The 13,228-nt window shown below is 44.5% G+C and overlaps 1 long non-coding RNA gene across 1 annotated transcript in view; it reads left to right on the top strand.

The window, feature by feature from the left end:
• The window catches only part of LOC144333696 (uncharacterized), a 298,635-nt gene that overhangs the window by 234,913 nt on the left and 50,494 nt on the right, over positions 1-13,228 (top strand). The window lies entirely within an intron of this gene.

Here is a 13,228-nt window from a genome sequence, read left to right as displayed (position 1 = left end):
AGGAATTCTATAAAAACACGCAGAAGGACACAAAGAACTCTCCCCTCAGAAATAAAAGAGAAGGCATCCAGAGATACTGAGATTTCCATAGTAGACTAGTGAGGATCACCATTCATTCATTCATTCACTCATTCACTCATTCATTCATTCATTCGTTCACCATTCATTGATCACCAGGCACTGCGTTAGGAAGTGAGAAAACAAAGACATAAGAGCTTTATGAGAGCTTTATATGATTTATGGAATTTAGCACTTGTGGATTTTGCTACTTCCCTCTTTATTTCCTTATAGTGATGAGACACAAAAATCTCAAAATGAAAGAGTCTGCAACCCCCTGTCTTAGGGGCAGGGGGAAGTAGAATGCTGGGCCATGCTTTCCTTCGTGGAGTCCCCAGCAGAGAGAAAGGCAGGAGGTTCCAGCAGGAGCTGACGGCTCTGGGGAAGAGAAAGAGACTGACGAAGTTTTGGGGGCCTGTGAGAAGAAAGAATACGGTACTGGAGTAAGTGTGCTCTCCTTGTTCTCCATCAAACCACCCTCCAAGTAGCCATCAGAGATACCTTCCTAAACATCCCAGAGGCTTCACCCTGTGCGTAGCAGGGGTCAGCAAGCTTTCTTTGTAAGAGGCCAAGTGGTGACTGCTTTAGGCTTTGCCAATCACATGATGTCGGTTGCAGCTACTCAAGTCCGCCGCTGATTTGTGACAGCAGCCACAGACAACATTACACAGATGGTTGAGGCTGTGTTCCAATAAAACTGTATTTACAAAAACAGGCAGTGAGCTTTGACTTGCCCACTCTGCTGTATAGAATAAAGAGGAAACTCTTGAACTTGACATAAAAGTCACTTTCAGTAAACTTTTTCCTCCCTGCACCTCTGGCTTCTTTGTGATCATTCTCCTCATGTGAGTTGCCAGTGTCATCCTGAAGGCCCCATATTGCTGATCTTTTTTTCTTTTTGTAACAACTTTATTTAGATATAATTCACACATTATACAATTTACCCACTCACCTAAAACGTACAATTCAGTGTATTTTTTTTTAGCATATTCAGAGTTGTGCCACAATCAATTTTAGAACATTTTCATCACCCTCCCAAAATGCTGCACTCTTTAGATGCCATCCTTCAACCTCCTGCTCCCAGCCCTCACAATCTCAATTCTACTTTATATCCCTGTAGGTTTCCCTAGTCTGCACATCTCACATAAATGGAATCACACAGTATGTGGCCTTTTATGACAGGCTTCTTTCATAATATTCTCAATCTTGCATTTTAATTTCGTTATCTTTTCAAGGTTCACCCGTGTTGTAGCCTGTCTCGCACTTCATTCCGTTTTATGGCTGAATAGTATTCTGTTCTAGGAATATGCTACATTTTGTGTATCCTTCCATCAGTTGATGGACATTTGGGTTGTTTCCTTCTTTTAGCTTTGGGAGTAATGCCACTATAGACATCCATGTGTAAGTTTTTGTGTGGACAGATCTTTTCATTTCTTTTGAGTATATACCTAGAAGTGGAATTGCTGGGTCAAATGGTGACTCTATTGAACCTTTTCTGGAACTGCCAGACTATTTTCCCAAGTAGTTGCATCATTTTACATTCCTACCCCCAGTGTATGAGGGATAAAATTTCTCTACATCCTCCACCAACTGTTGTTATCATCTTCCTTTTATATCATAGCCATTCCAAAGAGTAGGAGATGGCATCTCATGGTGGTTTTAATTTGTCTTCCTTAATGACTCATTAAGCTAAGTATCTTTTGGCTATTTTTGTATCTTCTTTGGAAAAAATGTCTATTCAAGTCCTTTGCCCATTACAAAAATCATTTTTAACAGTTATATAATTACATGTATGTTTAAGCCAGAGCATTTAATGTGGAAAATTTTTAACTCTTATGTGCTAGCAACATCACAGTATATAAGGAGGAAGGGGGTACTACAAAACATTCAACTAAGAGCTAAGTATTTAAAACAAAATTATGTTAAAAAAATTCAAGATTCCTTTATGAGAGTTCAACACAAGTTAAATGTCCTTTTGAATGATTCTGTCATCAAGGCAGTTTATTCTTTTAAAATATCATGAAATGGACAAATACTCATTAACAGATATAGCCACCCTCAAGATTTCAATCTCGGTGGCTTTCTTTAAATTAAAATTCACGAAGTGCGCAATTAAAATGTGTCAAAAAACTGAATCTGCTACTCTAACAGATGTTCATGCTTAACACTTAGTAGTTTATCTGACTAAATTGAATTTTATTAGGGGAAGAAAATGAACCACTGTAAAGCATATAGTTTGAAATAGATGCTAATATTTTTCTTAGAAATAAAAATTTATGCAGGAAAAGTTATTTATCATAAGGAAAACAAAATAAAACCCTAGAATGAGCAAACATTTTCAAAGAACAAGCACCACAAAGGACACTTACATTGAATTTTTAGTATTTATCAATGCATATTTCTTTCTCCAACCAGTCTACTTCATCAAATTTGGAAACATTTCCTGAATCACTAGATTCCACAGCAGTATGGCAAGACAGGATGGTGGCAACATCATTTTCAATGTCTTCATGGTGAGCTTTCTTTTCACCCTGCTCTTCTACTTTGTGTAACTGAACACCTTTTCTTACTGCTTCCAGAAGTACACTCTTGGCAACCCAGACTATAGGTATGGCTGGAAGATGACACTTTGGCTCATGAAGTAACTTGTGTTGGAGGAGATGGAGTCATTCATGGAGCTTGGGGACTTGGGACAGCAGTAGGTGAAGCTGGATGTAGCCAGAGGGAGGATGAGCAGGACTGCAACTGTGACAGATGATGATGGCTGAATACCAAGTGGAGCCAGAGAAGGTAGGGTGGGGGTGGAAGTAGCCTTGGATGTCTTGTGGGATGGATGAACTGGGGCAGCACTAGCTCCTAACAGAGAGGACTGTGTAGAGGAGCAGCTGGAGGAGGACCTGGGTGAAGAGGGCTGGGGAAAATGTGGAAAGGAGCTGAAGGAGTTGGCACTGCTGGAGTTCCCAAGGCAGTGGTTGGAGGTGGAGGCAGAGGTGGGGGAGGTCTTGGTGGAGAGCAGTTGAAGTCACTGAAGCTCCTAATGAAGACATTGACAGGGGAGATGGAAGAGTTGGTGGAGGAGGTGTGGGGGTGGAGCTCCCAGAGACATGTGTATTGCCTATAGCTGGTGACTGAGCATGATTTTCTATCAAACCTGCAGCAGCATTTACGCAGGTGGGCATGGGTTTTTCCCCTCCTGTTCCTTGAATTAGTGGAGGTGGAGGTGGTTCATGTGGCCTGACTGAGACCTTTTACTCAGCTCTTATCTGAGTCTCAGTTGTCAGACTAAATGACAAGGCAGAAAGTGAAAAGATCCATCCACACAATCCACCTGCTTCGGGGACTTTGCTGCAAAGAGATTGGCATCATCTTCAGCCAGCTCCAGACTTGGGCCAGCTTCTGCCATCCTCTATCTGGCTCATGAAGACAATCTAGATTTTTCTAGCTTCTGCTTCCTCCTTTCCTTTCTCTGATCTTCTGTATGTTGCAATATGTGTTCTTTCATAAACCAAATAAATATGAAGGCTTGATAAAAGTTTGCCCATTTAAAAATTGGATGGTTTGTCCATTTTTATTTTGAGTTGTAAGGGTTCTTTATATAGTTTAGGCTGAAGTCCCTTGTCAGATACAGGATTAAAGAATATTTTCTTCTATTCTACAGGTTTTTTTTTTTTTTAAACTTTCTTGATAGTATCTTTTGAAGTCCAAAGTCTGTAATTTTGATGAAGCTCCATTTACTTATTTTTAAATTTTGTTTGTGCTTTCTTTGAGGATGGGCCTCAGTATACCACCAACATTTATAATCTTTCTTCCAGCCTTCCTCCAAAGGACTTATTATCTTTTACCAGGGTGACATGCATTGAGGAAAGAAAATAATCAGACTCTTGGGGCACTATTAAACACATGGGCCCTGAACTGACACTAAGTTCCAGAGATCCAGAATTCCACTGTGGCCCACCACAGTCAGAGTAGGGGCTTACGGTGGTCAGACGACCAATGGAATTCAGCTCAGGTCCTTCTCACAGTGGGTCCAGTGTGTTCCTGAACCCGTCCTGTGGGTATTTCCCCAGTTCTGAAATGCACAATTCAGCAGCTGGCAGAATTATCACATTATTCCCTTGACTTGTGGAGTGAGGGCTATTAAGGTGGAAAAAGCCAAGTGGCAGCCACTAGATCTGCCTTTACCTAGGAAAATGGTAAATCAAAAGCAAATCCACATTTCTAGAGGGGCTGCAGAGATTAGTGCCACCATCAAGGATTTGAAAGATGCAAGGATGGTGACTCCCATCACATCCCCATGGAACTTTCCTGTTTGGCCCGTGCAGAGGACAGATGGATCTTAAAGAATGACAGTGGATTATCATAAGTTTAACCAGATGGTGACGCTAATTACAGTTGCTACCCCAGGTGTGGTTTCATTGCTTGAGCAAATTAACACATCCCTGAGAACTGACATGTAGCTACTCATCTGGTAAATTCATTTTTCTCCATGCCTGTCCATAACGCTCACAAGAAGCAGTTTGCTTTTACCTGCAAGGCCGGCACCACGCCTCACTATTGTTCCTTGGGGTTCTATCAATTCTCCAGCTCTATGTTATAATTTAGTTCACAGAGATGTGATCACCTTTCTCTTCCATGAGATATTACACTGTTCTGTTTATTGATGACATTATGCTGATTGGACCTAGTGAGCGAGAAGTAGCAACCACTCTGGGCTTATTGGTTCAGCATTTGAGTGTCAGAGGGTAAGAAATAAATTTGACTAAAATTCAGGGGCCTTCTGCCTCCATGAAATTTATAAGGGTCCAGTGGTATGGGGCATGTTGAAATATCCCTTCTCATGTGAAGGGTAAGTTCTTGCATCTTTTCCCTTCCAGTACCAAAAATGAGGCACAATGCTCAGTAGGCCTCTTGGGATTTTGGAGGTATCATCTTCCTCTTTGTGTGTCTTACATCGGCCCATTTGCTGAGCAGTCTGAAAATTCATTATAAGAAGGACCCGGAAGAGCAGAAATCTCTGCAATAGGTCCAGGCTGCTGCACAAGCTGTTCTGCCATTCGTGCCACATGACCAAGCAGATCCAATGGTGCTTGAGGTGTCAGTGGCAGACAGGGATGCTGTGTGGAATCTTTGGCAGGTGAATCACAGCACAGGTCTTTACGATTTTGGAGTGAGCCAATGCTATCTTCCACAGATAACTACTTTCCTTTTGAGCGACAGCTCTTGGACTGCTGTTGGGCCGAGGTAGAGACTGAATGCTTAACCATGGACCCCCCAAGTTACCACGTGACCTGAGATACCCATCATGAATTATCTAATCCACAAAGTCATAAACTTGGGCGTGCAGAGCAGCAACTCACCATGAAATAGAAGTGATGTATATATGATTGGGCCTGAGCAGGCCCTAAAGGCACAAGTAAGTTACATAAAGAAGTGTCCCAAATGCCCATGGCCCCCATGCTCCACAATAGAAACAAACAAGAGTTGTCTGGAATCCAGGAGATAACTTTGAGTGTTTGTATACCATGCCTTGTGATTAAGTTCAGTGGAAAACTACAGCTGAATTCGGGCAGGAATACTTATGGTCCAGACCCTTCAGGATGAAGGCTTGGGTAACCTTACCAGGTAATGGTGCATGACTAGCTGAGGTGTTCATTGAAAGCATGGGAATATGGAATGGGTAGTGGAAGAAGGTAGTTATAAATATCAGCTATGACCACATGACCATTTACAGAAATGAGGGCTGTAATTGTCATGAGTATTTTTTGTTATGAATGTGTATATATAAGTGTATATTAAGCAAAGTCTTTGTTTTCTTCCTTCTCTTATCCCCATCAAGTAACAGAAAATGTATTGATTTTAAATTATAATGCTTAAGTATTATTACTTTTATATCATAGTATTTAAGTTGCTGGACATCAAGGGGAAAGATACCCAATAAAATACTGCTTTCATAAACAGCAATTGGAAATCAGAAATTACAAGGAATAAATGGTTAAGGAGGAGAAGAAGCAGCAGGAGGAGGGTCATTTTAAACATTTCCAACACAGAGGTACTGTGGAGGGATATTACTTGTGGAGATGGGAAGATCTACTGGGCAGTTGAAAACATAATAATCCTGCAGAATATTTGGAACTAGAGAATTAGATGTGGGAGCAAATCACATAGAGATGCCATTTGGAGCTTTTGAAGGGAGAAGATGATCTATTCACATTTGAATTTCAAGTTCATAGGCTCTAGGTTGGAAGGAGCCTTAGAGTGTTTTCTTATTTCCATCTCCCACTCAGCTGGAAGCTTATAATGTTCCATCTCTCTCTCTCTCTCTTTTTTGAGATGGAATCTTGCTCTGTCGCCCAGGCTGGAGCGCAATGGTGCTATTTTGGCACACTGCAACCTCTGCCTCCCAGGTTCAAGCGATTGTCTTGCCTCAGCCTCCCAAGTAGCTGGGATTACAGGTACCCACCACCAAGGACAGCTAATTTTTGTATTTTTCTTTTAGTAGAGACAGGGTTTCACCATGTTGGCCATTGCTGGTCTTGAACTCCTAGCCTCAAGTGATCCGCTTGCCTCGGCCTCCCAAAGTGCTAGGATTACAGGCATGAGCCACTGCACCCAGCCTGAACCCCCATCTCTTAATCAGAAAAATATTTAAAGTGAGATGCCCTTGGATGGGTTGACAGAGGTATAAGTGTGCTTGAGAAGCATGAGTCAGGTCCCTGTGCCTGAGAAATGAAAGACTTCCAGTTCTATAGATTGTCGACTAACATTTATGACAACATTCCAGAAACGAGGGTGAAATTCAAGGCTTTTAATCACAGACCTTCACAGGCACACTATGTAAAGCCTGGTGTTCAGATTGCTTTATTATTTCCAAGTAGTTTTTCAGCTTTAGATTGACTTTGGCATAATCGCACACCGGGTTGAATGTCCAAAGCCTTCTTGCCAAGGCAAAGCCTTGGAAGACAGCAGCATCCTGCTGGGGGCTGATTGCCAGGCAGACATCTCTGTGAAATCCCATGGCGTGCGGGCATCAAGGTGTACTCACATAGCTAAATACACTGAAAACCAGTTCTTCCTCTGTCTGTATATATCTATCTCTATCTCTATCTCTATCGCTATCTCTATCTCTATCTCTATCTCTGTCGCTATCTCTATCTCTATCGCTATATCTCTATCTATCTCTATCTCTATCATCTATCTATCATCGATATATCACAATCAGAGATTTCATTATAATATTCAACATCACTGGAAAAGTATAGCAGTTTTATATTTTCAGCTTTCTTTCATAAATTAAGTAAAGATCCATTTAATATACTCAAAAAACAAACCATTATTTTGTCCCTTTAGTTTAAGTGGAGCAAGTCTGTCTATGAGTTTTGTCATCATCATAGCCCAGCAGTCAGGCATTTTCCCAGGGATCCTTTCTGGTTGTTTACTTTCCCCGTTCCTCCTGTTTCTTTTGCATCCCCTGTGCCTTCAGTGTTGTGTTTGAATCATGAGACATGCCTCGAGCCCTCCCCAGAGTGTCTTTTCCAGCTTCCTGGTCTCAGGTTCCATCTTCGTTTCTGTGACTTTCGACTCCGACTCCAGGTCTCTCAATTACAGGAGGGCCTGCTGCCCTGAGTGGGAAACACCCTGTCCTAGGACCTCCCTGGCTTGGACCTGTACCCCCTGCCCCGTGGAAAGGGGCTAGGATGTTGCATCTCACATTCTAGGTGTTTCCTACCTAGGTAGCCACACTCCGTATCAGGGCAGCAGGGTGTGGTGGGATAAGAAGGGGGACTTCCCCTTAAGGCTGAAGGCCCCCAGCTTGGCTGGCAAAGACCAGGGCAGAGCTCACAGATCAATGCTGACCTGGCAGATCAGTCAATCCCACATGTGCCACCACTGTAGTTCATCGCCATCCTCAACCCCCATGTGCACCCTGTATTCAGCGACTACTCAGCTCCAGCTTCAGAAGGAAGCTTTTCAACCATACAGAGCTCAAGGTTCTCGGTGGCACTCACACAGTGCTGGATTTCTCATGTGGGATTCAGAAGTGGGTTCATCCTCACTGATGCTCCCTCGTAATGAAGCTGAGTTCCTAGTGCTCCGCCCAGATGCCCTCGGATCCCCACCACCAGTCCTCGCCTCACCCCCTACTCTTTCTTCTATGAGCCTGGACCTTGGGGACTGAGTGGCTTTGCCCAGAAGCTTAGAGAGCACAGGCTCAGAGAACACAGGTCTGGGAGCTGACATTGCTCTGGGGCATCTCAAAGGGAGTGACTGTGAGATGCCCCAGGAAAGCCCAGTTCCCTTCCTCAGGTAAGGACAATCCTTGCACTGCCCCCCTGAGGATCACGCTGCACCTAGGACTGTGCTAAGTCCATACCCTTGCTTGGCTACTTCCTCTCCAGCCTGCCTCACAACACCCTGATAATTCTCTCCTAGGAAGACTTTTTAAATAAATCACTTGCACAGAAACCCTCATACCAGGATCTGCTTCTGGCAACCCAAACCCAAATACAGGATGGCACAGGTTGCTTGCACACTGTGGGATTTCACAATGATGTCTGCCTGGCACACCAGCCCCTAGCAGGATGCTCCTAAGGCTTTGCCTGTGCAAACAGCTTTTGGACATTAAGCCCGGCGTGCAGTTATGCCAAAGTGCTGTGACTGATTGCAGTTTCCTGCTTGATGACAACCAGGGTGTGACCTGACATTCCCTCAAATTCCAGCTCCCTGGGACCTCAAGGGGCATGACTGGAGATATTTTGTGCTAGTTTCTTAGGCTCATGTCCACATGAGTTGCTGGGGAGGGCATCTGAACTTTTATTTGGCTGTTGCAGCTGATTCTACACTGAGTCTTGTGTCAGAAGCCAGCCTGGTCTGCCTCTCCCTGCACCTGTATTGTTCACTAATTTCCATGATTGGTACTGGTGGTGGTCGGGGATGTTCTCCATCAGTTTGGAGCTTAGGGGGGCAGCCAGTGGCCTTCTGGTTAGGGACATGCTGGACTCTAGAGTTTTAAACCTAGGGGTAGACCAAACCCTAGTCAGTTAGTCCACCTTTTTCTGCTAAACTTTGCACCTAGGGCTGAACTCTGTGAGTGGACATCACTAATGACTGCTCCTGGAGGCCTGATGACCCAAAAGCCCACAGCAATCCAGCGGCACACTGGGGATGACCTAACCTGTGGAGAGCTGTCCATCAGCCAAGCATAACCCTTCTTGATCCTCACCTTCTGGCTGGAGGCCATGTTCAGGTCACCATGTGAAAACTGCACCTGCACTTACTTTACGGTCCTTGCCATCATGGCCCACAAAACCACTGGTCCCATCTATACCCACCTGCTTATTCCTGGGACCATAACATGTACACTGCTTCCAGATGGGAAGGTGGGTGGAGGAAAAACTCCTGCCTCGGGAGGATGAGAGCTGTGGTGGCCTGGGACCTCTCTTGGCTTGGAGAGCTGGGCGTACTTCCCCTACAAGTTTCAAAGGGAGGCAGGCCCTTTACCATGCACAGGCTCCCGCTGTTGGGAGTGCTCCTCAGAACTCTTTGGGAAGAAGGCTGGGAGGGTCTGATGACCTCTGGATTTCTGGGACTCCCATGCGATCCTCACCCAGGACACCTGTATTCACAAATACGGATCTTCAGGAGCCTTCTGATTCATCCACATAAGACCCAGTGCAAGCCAACCCACAAACTCAGCTTGAGCCGACTGAGGCTGGCTGCCTTTGTCAGCTGGGGTAGCTCGGACACATCTTCTGTTTGTCTGAACTCAAACCATTCTCTGCTCTGACTGGGCCTTCCTCACTTAACCCCAGTTAAGGCGCAGATGAGTCAATTCAGGGATGGTCAACCAAGGCAGATAGAGATTTACAGAAAGTGCTAAAATCCCTGAGTTCTGCTTGGTAGAGTTTGGAGGACGTTGGTGTGACACATTCCATGGGGTTTCCAAGAACCAGCTGCCAATGTAAGACAATTCCAGGACCTGGCCATGTGAGTGTGTCCCCAAGAAGATGTGGTCGCCCTGGGCACATGCAGAGAGGCTGCGTGGGGAGGGAGATTTCCCAGAGGACTGCCAAGAATCTCATGAAAGGCAAGGGCTCTCTTGCTTGCTTGGCTTATGGTGAAGATGGAACATGAATGGTTGATTGTTCTCATGAAGAGGCTTCAGAATGAGGAAAGTGGAAGCCACAGCGTGCTTGGGAGTCACTGAAATGCAGAGACTGATCATGGGCCAGGGCTGGCTGGGTGGAGGGCGAGAAGGAAGAGAAGCGGCACCACCGAGGAGGGGCGACCACTTCACGTCTACTCTCCCAGTGTGCCCCCTGGGTGGAAGGTGGTGCCCAGAGACTGACAAGAGTGATGACCCTGAAGGAGACAACTCTGCTGGAAACAGTCCACATTGCCAACAAAGACGCAGCACTCCAGGGTGGCCTGCAGACAGCTGAGGACCCCTGATTGTCTTAGACCCATCAGAGGGTCCCTGATTCCTGCTGCCTTCAGCTCAATGCTTAGCCCTCCTTGATGAAAAGAGGTCTCTGGGGAGCACTGCCTCTTCTTCCTGAGGAGGGATTCTGAAGCACCCAGTGAGAGGCAAGACATTACCATGTGCTGAGAGAGCCCAGATGTACATACTGGAGAAAGCACTGCTGACAGGGCAGGCTGTGAGGGAAGAGAGGACTCCAGGGCTTGGATGTTTGTGCCAGCCATGCATGGTGGTCTTGCAGCATGCTCTGTTCCAGCCACGGCTGGGCCTAGGGTGTTTGTTAATATTTATTCATTTGTAAAACCAAATTTGGCTTTACTCAATTTTTGTTCCCTTCTCTCCTCCTCTGCCCTCTCTCCACGGAGCAGGTGTGCAACAGTGGTGCCTGCATGGCTGTGGTGCCTACAGCAGGGCTGAGTTGATGGTCATCCAGGGCCTCTGTGTACAGAACGGGCCTGCTGGGGGGTTCTCCTAGACTAGGGGTCAGAAAATAGTTTCTGTAAAGGATCAGATAGCAAATATTTTAGGCTTTGTGGGTCACATATTCTTCTTTGTCATTTCTGTTGTTTTTATAACAACTGTTTAAAAGTATAAAAACAGTTTATTCATAGCTCCCAGCCATACTAAATGGCTGGAATTTTTGGCCCACAGGACACCTCTGTGGCCTAGATCAACCTCTGTGAGCCTAGACCAACAATCCACGAATGTAGAGAGAGAAAGGGCACTGATAACGGAGAACGGCTGGGAGGGTCTTCTACTGATGGAAAACCTCTTTGGAGAAGACTGATCATTAGACTCCTCAAGTATGAACTCTAATTCTACCAAGCTGGAAAAAAATAGAATAGGAGCTGTTAAGAGGAAACTCTGACCGGTTAACATTTTGAAGAGTTTATCTGAGCAGGCAATGATTCATGAATCTGGCACTCCAAGCCAGAATGATTCAGGCCTCCTTTGAAGGAGCATGTGGGGAGACTTTTATAGAGTGAATGGGAAGCAGGGTAGGGGAAATGTTTAATTGGTCAAAGTGGAGCAATAATTGAAAAGTCCCTAGTCTGAGATTGACTGGTGGTTTCTGACTGGTTGAATCCTCAGTGAAACTGAGTTGGGTCTTGCTTTGCTTCCATAAGAACCCGGGACACTTGAGGCACTCAGGTCCGATGGCCTCCCAGGTGATCATTTTAACAACACCTAGAAAGGGTTAAGGATTTTCATTCCAGTCCCTAACCCTCCTCTCTGTCATTTGTTTCCTGGAATTCCCCATACTTGAGTTTATTTGGAGTAAAATTTGCCTCAGATGTTTTGAAGTTCCCTTAACAACAAAACCCTCACTAGATTATTAAGGGTAAAATGAGGAAAAGAGCAGTAGAACATAGCCTTTGGGGCTGCATAGGGAGCTCGGTCCACACCACTGAGAGCAGGCCCTGTGGGAGATGTGGTGAGATTGGGCAGGATGCAGGAGGTATCTGCCTGGTACCTACAAGCCAAAGAAATCCCAGAAGCCTCGACAGGGGTGGAGGGCAGAACTGGGCTTTACTCAGCTTTGGGGAAGGGCAGTTTCTGCTGGGGGCTCCCTCCTGCTCACAGACATCTCCAAGACGCTCTGATGCAGAGACCCTCTCTTGGAAGAGCTGCCTTTCTAAGTGGATTCCCATCAGGCTTTGTTGTTTTTCTAAGTAGGTCATTAGAAAAGTTTTGGAATTTCTTATGTAATCAGAAAGAATCCATAGAACACCCAAGCAGTTCCAAGTGCTAAGAGGAAGTGAGTGAGTGCAAGATGAAGTCTGCAGAGAAGACTTTCACAATCTGTGTGACTCCTGCAGTGTGTGGGGAGCTAGCCAGGGGCTGGGGGATCCCGATTTAAGCGTGTCTGCATGACCTGTTTGTGGGGGCCATCCCTCTCTCCCTGGTTCTTAGTCTTCTCATCTGAAAAGTAAGATTGTTGAATGATGTGATCTTTCTGACTCTTGCAATTCTCACTCTAAAATTTTATGAGTCTAACTTCCCATTGCTGCTTTTCATTTTCTTCTACGTGAAGGGTTCCAAAGTAAATTGAACATTTACAACTTGATCTTCTATGACTGTGGTATATTTAGGAGTCTCTCTCTCTCTCTAAGTATGTAATAAGTGATCAGAACACAAGATTATCTAGGATACATGGAGGGTCATCTTCATCATGTTTATTTTATGCAGCTGGACCAAAGATATTTTAAGATTGAATTAAATCATTAATTCTTCTTCATGGTACTTTTAGCATTGTTTAAAAGGACATAGCAGAGTTTTGTAAAAGAGGAGTCTAGAAATATTTTCTGTGGCTGAAATTTATAGAGAATATAAGAATGGGATGTATTTTTACAATTAAAGTAAAAAATTAGTTTATAAAGGAAGAAAAGCAAGTTTTGTCTAGTCGTAAACTCTAGACCTATTGCCTGTATTCTGATCAATACTGCCCATGTGTCCAGTTTCTATCATAGTCACAAAGGGAGTCATTATGTGATTATGTGCTTGCTATCTAAATTGTTAGGCAGCTCTTAGAACATGAACCCAAGACATTTGGTGTGGTTGTTCCTGATAAAAATTTATTTGCTATTGAATCACGCTGGTTCAGTTCACCATATCTTTCCTCAGCGCGGGCTGGAACTCTACATAAATACTATACTGGGATATTTGTCATGTGGTTAATGATTTGCATGCTTA

Source organism: Macaca mulatta, chromosome 13, assembly GCF_049350105.2.
Source record: "Macaca mulatta isolate MMU2019108-1 chromosome 13, T2T-MMU8v2.0, whole genome shotgun sequence".
In the NCBI taxonomy this organism is placed as follows: Eukaryota; Metazoa; Chordata; class Mammalia; order Primates; family Cercopithecidae; genus Macaca; species Macaca mulatta.
The sequence above is the reverse complement of the archived record's forward strand: the minus strand, read 5'-3'. Positions and strand labels throughout refer to the sequence as shown.